This window comes from Lepidochelys kempii, unplaced genomic scaffold (assembly GCF_965140265.1).
Source record: "Lepidochelys kempii isolate rLepKem1 unplaced genomic scaffold, rLepKem1.hap2 scaffold_37, whole genome shotgun sequence".
In the NCBI taxonomy this organism is placed as follows: domain Eukaryota; kingdom Metazoa; phylum Chordata; order Testudines; family Cheloniidae; genus Lepidochelys; species Lepidochelys kempii.
Genome location: NW_027333638.1, coordinates 1,177,269 through 1,188,137, shown reverse-complemented (window position 1 = coordinate 1,188,137; position 10,869 = coordinate 1,177,269).

Here is a 10,869-nt window from a genome sequence, read left to right as displayed (position 1 = left end):
CTTCTTCCCTTTTTAAAAGATTGGCACTATATTAGCCTTTTTCCAGTCTTCCGGGACTTCCCCCAGTCGCCATGAGTTTTCAAAGATAATGGCCAATGGCTCTGCAATCACATCCGCCAATTCCTTTAGCAATCTCGGATGCAACGCATCCGGCCCCATGGACTTGTGCACGTCCAGTTTTTCTAAATAGTCCCGAACCACTTCTTCCTTCACAGAGGCTGGCCACCTCCTCCCCATGCTGTGCTGCCCAGTGCAGTAGTCTGGGAGCTGACCTTGTTCATGAAGACAGAGGCAAAAAAATCATTGAGTACATTAGCTTTTTCCACATCCTCTGTCACTAGATTGCCTCCCTCATTCAGTAAGGGGCCACAATTTCCTTGGCTTTCTTCTTATTGCCAACATACCTGAAGAAAACCTTCTTGGTTCTCTTAACATCCCTCGCTAGCTGCAACTCCAGGTGTGATTTAACCTTCCTGATTTCATTCCTACATGCCCGAGCAATATTTATATACTCATCCCTGGTCATTTGTCCAATCTTCAACTTCTTGTAAGCCTCTTTTTTGTGTTTAAGGTCAGCAAGGATTTCACTGTTAAGCCAAGCTGGTCGCCTGCCATATTTACTATTCTTTATACACATCGGGATGGTTTGTCCCTGTAACCTCAATAAGGATTCTTTAAAATACAGCCAGCTCTCCTGGACTCCTTTCCCCCTCATGTTATTCTCCCAGGGGATCCTGCCCATCAGTTCCCAGAGGGAGTCAAAGTCTGCTTTTCTGAAGTCAAGGGTCCGTATTCTGCTGCTCTCCTTTCTTCCCTGTGTCAGGATCCTGAACTTGACCATCTCATGGTCACTGCCTGCCAGGTTCCCATCCACTTTTGCTTCCCCTACTAATTCTTCCCGGTTTGTGAGCAGCAGGTCAAGAAGAGCTCTGCCCTTAGTTGGTTCCTCCAGCACTTGCACCAGGAAATTGTCCCCGACAGTTTCCAAAAACTTCCTGGATTGTCTGTGCACCGCTGTATTGCTCTCCTAGCAGATATCAGACATACATGACCCTGAATTCTCTCTCAGTCCTCAAGGAGACACCTCAAGAAGGAGACTCCCTGCAGCAAAGCCTTGGGGGTCTCTGAGATCCCCCTGCCCTGCAGCCTGTCCTCCCTGGCCGTTGTCGTGGACTCTCTGTGAGGTCACCGCCTCCCAACCGCCTTTCACCAATCAGCTGAGTGCTGCAAAAGGCCCTTGTGATGTCACTGCCACCCCCACCCCTGCCCTGCAGGGCTCATGTCCTGCCCCGAGCTGGCTCCTGTGCATGTTTGAGCTGCTCCCCCTGGGTCACCCCCACACACTCAGTGGTCGTGCAAGGGTTCACGCAGGCCACACGTGGAACCATCAGAGGATGCTCAATGTGCCGCACCCAGTTTTGCAGAGATTTGGAGACTTGAAGGCCAGAAGAGACTGTTAGATCATCTCATCTGGCCCCCCTACACATCACAGGCCTCCTGCATGGTGCAGTCGCGAGTTTTGGACCAAAGCAGACTCGAGAAAGGCATCTCATCAAGGGATGGAGGAAGCACCACTTCCCTTGGGAGTCTGGAGGAAATTGATGCTGTGGGGGGCAGGGAATTGACCCCAAGGCCACGCTTGTGAGTCTGTATCATAACACACATACACAACAGCACTGCGCAAAGTATGTACGTCACCTTAACTCTGATGTTTCCTAACGTTTAAAGGCCTGGTCTCCAGGGTGTTCTCTGTGCTTATAGATCTCTTTTGGGGAGAGATGCAATCATTTAGTTCAGAGTGGGAGCCGTGTTAGTCTGTATCAGCAAAAAAACCCCAAAAACAAAAAACAAAACGAGGAGTAGTTCTGGCACCTTAGAGACTAACAAATGTATTTGGGCACATTTGACGGTGTGGCTGATGTGATTAGGTCCGAGGATGGTGTCCCTAGACTAGATATGTGGACAGAGTTGGCAATGGGTTTGTTGCAAGGATAGGTTCCTGGGTTAATGTTTTTGTTGTGTGGTTGCTAGTGATTATTTGCTTCAGGTTGGGGGGCTGTCTGTAAGCGAGGACTGGCCTGTCTCCCAAGATCTGTGAGATTGAGGGATCGTCCTTCAGAATAGATTGTAGAATCTTGATGCCTAAGGAACTCCACTGGTAACCTCCCTCCAGCCTGACAGTTCACCTTTCAGCAGGACCCGCTATAATCTCCCTGTTTTTAATTCATAGATTCATAGATATTGAGGTCAGAAGGGACCATCATGATCATCTAGTCTGACCTCCTGCACAAAGCAAGCCACAGAATCTCACTCCTGTGCAAAACCTCTCACCTATGTCTGAGCCATCGAAGTCCTTAAATCAGGATTTGAAGAGCTCAAGGAGCAGAAAATCCTCCAGCCAGTGACCCGTGCCCCATGCTATAGAGGAAGGCGAAAAACGTCCAGGGCCTCTTCCAATCTGCTGCAGAAAAAATCCTTCTTGATCCCAATTATGGCACCAGCTAAACCCTAAGCATTTGGGCAAGATTCACCAGCCAGATACCCAGGAAAGAATTCTCTTTAGTAACTCAGATGCCACCCCATCTAACATCCCATCACAGCCATTGGGCCTATTAACCATGAATATTTACAGATCAATTAATTGCCAAAATCATGTTATCCCATCATACCATCTCCTCCATAAAATTACCGAGTTTAATCTTAAAGCCAGATAGGTCTTTTGCCCCCATTGCTTCCCTTGGAAGGCTATTCCAAAACTTCACTCCTCTGATGGTTAGAAACCTTCATCTAATTTCAAGTGTAAACTTCCCAGTGACCAGTTTATAGCCATTTGTTCTTGTGTCCACATTGGTACTGAGCTTAAATTTTAATTCCTCTCCCTCTCTGGTATTTATCCCTCTGATATATTTATAAAGAGCAATCCTATCTCCCCTCAACCTTCTTTTAGTTAGGCTAAACAAGCCAAGCTCCTTGAGTCTCCTTTCATAAGACAGGTTTTCCATTCCTCGGATCATCCTAGTAGCCCTTCTCTGTACCTCTTCCAGTTTGAATTCATCCTTCTTAAACATGGGAGACCAGAACTGCACACAGTATTCCAGGTGAGGTCTCACCAGTGCCTTTTAGAATGGTTCTAAAACCTCCTTATCTCGACTGGAAATACCTCGCCTGATGCATCCCAAGACCGCATTAGCTTTTTGCACGGCCATATCACATTGGCGGCTCATAGTCATCCTATGATCAACCAATACTCCAAGGTCCTTCTCCTCCTCCGTTACTTCTAACTGATGTGTCTCCAGTTTATAACTAAAATCCTTGTTATTAATCCCTAAATGCTTGACCTTACACTTCTCATGATTCAATTTCATCCTATTACTATTACTCCATTTTATAAGGTCATCCAAATCTTCCTGTACGATATCCCGGTATCTCTCTAAATTAGCAATACCTCCCAGCTTTGGATCATCGGCAAACTTGATTAGCACACACCCACTTTTTGTGCTGAGATCAGCAATAAAAAGATGAAATAAGATTGGTCCCAAAGATTGATCCCTAAGGAACTCCACTTGATCCTGCCCTGGAGATCTTTTAGTTTGGGGCTGAAGGTGATAGCTGGTGGTGTTCTGTTCCTTTCTTTGTTGGGCCTGTCATGGAAGACACAATGAAGATGACTGGATGTGGAAGCTGCCGTATGTCCATGATCCTGGAGGGGGGACCTGGTAAGAGTTTTGTCTGCATGAAATGCCATCTGCTCGAGCTGATGGAGGAGAAGATCTGAGGTTTGGAGATGCAGATGGAAAGTCTGGTTGAGTTTAGAAAGGGGTTTGAGCAGATGATGGAGCAAAGACATGAGGTATCTGAAGGGAAAAGCTCAGACTTGCAGATGGAAGCAGGACTGGGGAATTCTGAGGGGAGACTGCTGGGTGAGGAAAGTGGTCAGTGGAAGCATGTGATGAAAAGAACCAGGCAGAGGAAAAGACGGGCTGGTGAAGGAGAAATAGAGCTCAGGAATAAATTTTGAGAGTTGGAAAATGAAGAAGGGGCTCAGCAGGTAGTCACTGAAGCTGGAGGGGCAAGGAAGAAGAGAAGAGCGGCTAGTCCTATAGGAAAAGGGGAAAAGTCAATGGAGACTACACCAAATATGAGCCCCAGGAGGATACAGGATGGGTTGAAGAGGATTACAAGGGAGAATAGCAATGGAAAAAACTTGCAGCCAGAGGGAACAGGGGATAGACTGGAGAATAGAACTGTCACCAGGGAAAGGCAGGTCTACGTGATCGGGGACTCTTTACTGAGAAGAGTAGACAGGCCTGTAACCAGGCCTGGAGAAGGGCAACAAAGGCGTGACAAGATTATGACTGTCAACAGATGGCTCAGGCAGTGGTGCTAGAAGGCGGGCTTTGGGATGTATGGCCACTGGGAGGCATTCCTGGACAGAGGACAGTTCTCTCGGGATGGACTTCATCTGAGTAGGGAAGGAAATAGACTTCTAGGATGGAGGCTGGCACAACTGATTCAGAGAGCTTTAAACTAGGAATCTGGGGGAGATGGTTGGTTGGGGGATGTCCAGGTAATCTCCATGCCGGATTTTAGCCTTGAGAGGGAAGAAAAGAAAGTAAGAAAGGATACAGCCGTGGGTAGGAGAATGGCTATAAGGAGGAAGGGCAGTGTGGATACCAGTCTAATAGGTTCTGCTGGCTGTAGAATGACCGTGCCTCATTGGGTAAAGAATGTGAGTGAGGCCAAACAGCAAAAATGAAGATGTTTGTACACCAATGCGAGGAGCCTAGGTAACAAAATGGAGGAATTAGAGGTACTGGTGCAGGAAGTGAAACCAGATATTCTAGGGATAACAGAAACAGGGTGGAATAGTCGTCATGACTGGACTATGGGTATTGAAGGGTATGTGCTGTTTAGGAAAGACCGAAATAAAGGTCAAGGTGGTGGAGTAGCATTGTCTATCAATGAGGAGGTAGAATGTAAAGAAATCAGCGATGGAATGGAGAAGACAGAGTCCATCTGGGCAAAAATGACATTGGGGAAGAAATCTACTCGAGCCTCCCCTGGGATAGTGCTTGGAGTGAGCTAGAGACCGCCGGGATCTAATGTGGATATGGATCGAGCCCTCTTTAATGTTTTTAATGAAGTAAATACTCATGGAAACTGCGTGATCATGGGAGACATTAACCTCCCAGATCTAGACTGGAGGACAAGTGCTAGTAATAATAATCGGGCTCAGATGTTCCTAGATGCTGTTAGATGGATTCCTTCATCAAGTAGTTGCTGAACCGACAAGAGGGTGTGCCATTCTAGATTTGGTTTTGGTGAGAAGTGAGGACCTCCTAGAAGAAATGGTTGTAGGGGACAAGCTTGGTTCTAGCGATCATGAGCTAATTCAGTTCAAACTGAACGGAAGGATCAACAAAAAATAAATCTGCAACTAGGGTTTTTGATTTCAAAAGGGCTGACTTTGAAAAATGAAGGAAATGAGTTAGGCAAGTGGATTGGACTGAAGAACTTCAGGGATCTAAAGGCAGAGGAGGCCTGGGATGACTTTAAATCAAAGCTGCAGAAGCTATCAGAAGCCTGCATCCCAAGAAAGGGGGGAAAATTCATAGGCAGGAGCTGTAGACCAAGTTGGATGAGCAAGCATCTCGGAGAGGTGATTAAGAAAAAGGAGAAAGCATACAGGGAGTGGAAGATGGCAGGGATCAGCAAGGAAAGCTATCTTACTGAGGTCAGAACATGAAGGGATAAAGTGAGAAGGACCTTGCAAAGAGAATTAAAACCAATTGTAAAAGGTTCTATCACCGTGTCAATAAGAACAAAACCAAGAAAAAAGAAGTGGGACCGGTAAGCACTGAGGATGGAGTGGAGGTCAAGGATAATCTAGGCATGGCCCAATATCGAAACAAATACTTTGCCTCAGTCTTTAATAAGGCTAAGGAGGATCTTAGGGATAATGGTAGCATGACAAATGGGAAGGAGGAGATGGAGGTAGATATTACCATATCTGAGGTAGAAGTGAAACTCAAACTGCTTAATGGGACTAAATCCGGGGCCCAAGATAATCTTTGTCCAAGAATATTAAAAGAACTGGCACATGAAATTGCAAGCCCATTAGCAAGAATTTTTAATGAATCTGTAAACTCAGGGGTTGTACCCTATGATTGGAGAATTGCTAACATAGGTGCTATTTTTAAGAAAGGGGGGAAAAAGGTGATCTGGGTAACTACAGGCCTGTTAGTTCGACATCTGTAGTATGCAAGGTCTTGGAAAAAATTTTGAAGGAGAAAGTAGTTAAGGACATTGAGGTCAATGGTAAATGGGTCAAAATACAAGATGGTTTTACAAAAGGTAGATCATGCCAAACCAACCTGATCTCCTTCTTTGAGAAAGTAACAGATTTTTTAGACAAAGGAAACGCAGTGGATCTAATTGATCTAGATTTCAGGAAGGCGTTTGATATGGTGCCACATGAGGAATTATTAGTTAAAGTGGAAAAGATGGGGATCAATATGAAAATTGAAAGATGGATAGGGAAATGGTTAACAGGGAGATTATAGCGGGTACTGCTGAAAGGTGAACTGTCAGGCTGGAGGGAGGTTACCAGTGGAGTTCCTCAGGGATCAGTCTTTGGGACCAATCTTATTTCATCTCCCTCCCTCAGCTCAGTGATGGCCTGAATTGCCCCTTCTCCCGGCAGAGCCAGAGGATTGGAAGCAGCAACATCAGACCCCTGTGTGGCTCGCAGGAATGAACACAAACACGCCCTTGTAGCTGGACAGATGGTGAGTTTTACCCCTGGGATACGACAAGGCTCAAGAGAAAGGTGGTGGCCCCACATCTAAGGAATGAAACACAACACAGTCATCATCGTTACGCCCGTCCTTGCCCCTTTATACGTCTACTGTCTCGCTCCCGCCACCCTCACCCTCTGTGGGTTCAGTGAGAGCCGCACTCAGTGCTTCCGACACACACAGACTCATACACACATCTTGCAAGGAAACCTCACCACGGAGCCACATGCACCTGTTGCTTCCCTGCCCCCCTGCTCTCCAGAATCCAATCCCAAGGAAAGCTTGTCGGGCCCAGAGCTGGCAGGGCGCCCGGTGCTGGAGCATTGAAGCTACTGTGACGGCACTCAGAGGAAAGATGCGGAGAGATGCTAGTTAAGAATTGGCCGGTCAGGTTTCCAGTCCCCTCACAGGTCATTCCCTCACTCAAGCACAGGGGCACATCTCAATTCTCAGCTGGCTCAGTCGAGCTGCATCGTTCTTGTTTCCACTCAGTCAGGTTTGAGGCCTGTTTCGCACCCTGTCTTTGAGAAGACAGTCAGAAACTACTCTCTGAAACAGCCAATGCAGGAGGACGTGTTATCGCTCCTGCCCCAACTCAGACGGACAAAGAGAGAAATGTTCTCGCTTTGAGGGTGGGACTCCCTGCCCTGGGCCAAAGACGAGCACCTCTCTTTGACCTTGGTCGCTCATTCAGCTTTTCTTTCAGCAGGGAGCCCAAGAGCTCAGGTGCTGGAGCGCTGCGTTGGTCAGTGAAGCTCGGTGAGCTCCAATGTCACTCGGCTCTTCTACCAGCAAGTCAAAACACAGGAAAAGGATTTCCTCATTTGACAATACTGGGGCTGTCTGAGGGTCTGTCCACACTGCACACTGAGCCTGTCTCTATGTGGCCTGGGCTTGCTGACTTGTCTTGCCAAGCCGGTGTTTGAGCATCCAGACTGCAGGGGAAACTCAGGCCTCACACTGTGTCTATCTGTCAAGGCTCCTTCCCCACTCTGAACGCTAGGGTACAGATGTGGGGACCTGCATGAAAACCTCCTCAGCTTACTTTTACCAGCTTAGGTTAAAACTTCCCCAAGGTACAAACTATTTTACCTTTTGCCCTTGGACTTTCGCTGCTACCACCAAAATTCTAACCGGGTTTTTAATTAGGAAAGAGCCGTTCGGAAACGTCTTTCCCCCCAAAATCCTCAACAAAATATTGCACCCTCGTTCCTGGGGAAGGTTTGGTAAAAATACTCACCAATTTGCATAGGTGACCACAGACCCAGACCCTTGGATCTTAAGAACAATAAAAAAACATTCAGTTTCTTAAAAGAAGAATTTTAATAGAAGAAAAAGTAAAAAGAATCACCTCTGTCAACTCAGGATGGTAAATACCTTACAGGGTAATTAGATTCAAAACATCGAGAATCCCTCTAGGTAAAACCTTAAGTTACAAAAAGACACAAAAACAGGAATATCCATTCCATTCAGCACAGCTTATTTTCTCACCCATTTAAAGGAATCAGAATCTAACGCATATCTAGCTAGATTACTTACTAAGTTCTAAGACGCCATTCCTGTTCTGTCCCCGGCAAAAGCATCACACAGACAGATCCCGACCCTTTGTTTCTCCCTCCCCCCAGCTTTTGAAAGTATCTTGTCTCCTCATTGGTCATTTTGGTCAGGTGCCAGCGAGGTTACCTTTAGCTTCTTAACCCTTTACAGGTGAGAGGATTTTTCCTCTGGCCAGGAGGGATTTAAAGGTGGTTAGCCTTCCCTTTCTATTTATGACTCTCTCCTACCGCAGGAAGTCATCCTAAGTTACGCTGCTCCCGCTGCGTGAATAACAGAGCTGGATTTGACGTCGCTTCGGTTGACTTACTGCTGTGTCTACACTGGGCTGGGTTGACGGGAGACGCTCTTCGGTCGACTTCCCTTCCTCCTGCCGTTCCCGGCGCAGTCCCAACGGCGACCGGAGAGCGCTCTGCTGTCAATTTAGTGGGTCTTCACTCGACCCCCACGACATCAACCCCCAGTGGATCCACCGCAGCAAACAGAGCCTCCCAAACATGCTGCCCCATGCACACGGCACCACTTAGACCTGAGTGGGAAATTCAGCTCCTGTGGGGTGTGTCACCCTCATCCGCTGAAGATGCTCCCCGAGTCTCCCGGGATTCCTGCCCTAACTGCTCTCCAGCTGGTTTGTGTCCATACGCTCCCCGCGGGGAGGCTGTGAGTGGCCTGGTTACAAGCGCTGGTTGCTCAGGCCTGGCAGGGAAGGGAAGCTCCGGGCAGCATTGACAGTGTGGAGATCCCTCCGGGGAAGCACAGGCGGTGGGTGGAACAGGCGGGGAGGCGAAACTGCGGGGTCCTGCGGACGCCCTGAAACCAGCTCACAGACCCCGGGGGTCACGCTGCCCTACACGCTGTTGCAGTAATGTTTGTACAAGGCGTGACGCTGAAAGAGCAGCTTGTGTCAGAGTGTATTCAGGCCAACGGATGTGTGTGTTAGTAGAGATCAAAGCGACTGTTCAATGTTCAAATGTATTGGGTGTTTAAACCTCCTGAAAACTCGTGGAATGTTGTTTGCACTGTTTTCACGTCTCTGTGTCCTGTTACGCTGTGATAGCAAAGAGTTGCCTTGTGTAGACCCCTGTCACTAAATAACCCCTCAAAGGAGAATGAAGGTGTGTGGGATGCAAGTGAAGAAAAGGTTCATTTCCAAAGAAGGGGTGGTAAGAAGCAGGATTCCTGGGCGGGGGGCAGGAGGGTGGTTTGCACTGTTGTTGCCCAGGGTGGGAATGGGGAACTGGGCTCTGGCTTAGAGCGGTGTCAGGCTTCGGGGGGCTGGGTTCAGAGCTGGAGGTTCGGGTTGGGGTGAGGGTTGGGCTACAGTTTTGGTTCAGGGGTTTCGAGTTGGGGGGCAGGTTATGGGGTCAGGGTTCCAGTTGGGTTCCGGGTAGGGGGTGGGGTTTAGATTTTGGGGGGAGGGTTTGGCCAGCAGCAGCATAGAAGTGCGGGTGGCAATGGGGTGCAGCCAATAGTGATAAGTCGGGGGTCTTTTAGGTCGTTTTAGTGTCAGTAGCACCCTGGGGAGGGGGGAGGGTCATGTTTACGACAGGGGGCTAAAGTTTTGGGGAAGGGGGTGGCAAGTTGACCCATCCCACTTCGCACTTCCCACACGGACACGCACAATACGGCGAACGCGCGGACACACACACGTCACACACACACGATGACACAAAACAGCACACAACGCGACACACAAAGTTACACACGACACAGACACACACACAACACGACATGGAAAGCATCACACACATGACCCACAACATGTCTCACACACACACACGCTCAACACAACACGACCCACAACATGTCACACTCACACACTCAACGACACACAGCACGTTGCACATACATCGCACACACACAACGTCGGACCCACAGTTTGTTGCATGTCGCACGTATCACGTCACGCACAGGTTGCACCACGCACATGCACACGCACAACACATCACACGCACGCAAACTCTACGTCACAGACACAACACAGACAACACGACACACGACACAAAATGGCACACGACACTGAGACACACACACACGACACTGACACATTGCACATGAAACACACAGCACGTCGCACGTCACACACAAGATGTCGTACTTTACATGTCACACGCACAACACGTAGCACACAGCACGTCGAGTGTTGCTCGTGCATCACACATCGCAAGTTGTAGACCCCACGTTTCATGTTATACTCACAACACATCGCACACAGCCTGCCGCACGTTGTAGACAGGACGTCACACGTCGCACACACAACACAGTGCGCGTCGCACATAAACAGCACGTCAGGCGAACACTGCACATTGCACACGCATAACACGTCTCACGCGCGCACAACACGACACACACCAACAAAACACTCAAGACAACACACACACAACCACATCTCACACACACACACGACACCACATGACACACAATATCTCACACACACAAACACGTCTCTCACACACGCCAACACACACACAACACACGCCCACACACGCACACACGACACATGATGTCGCACACATGC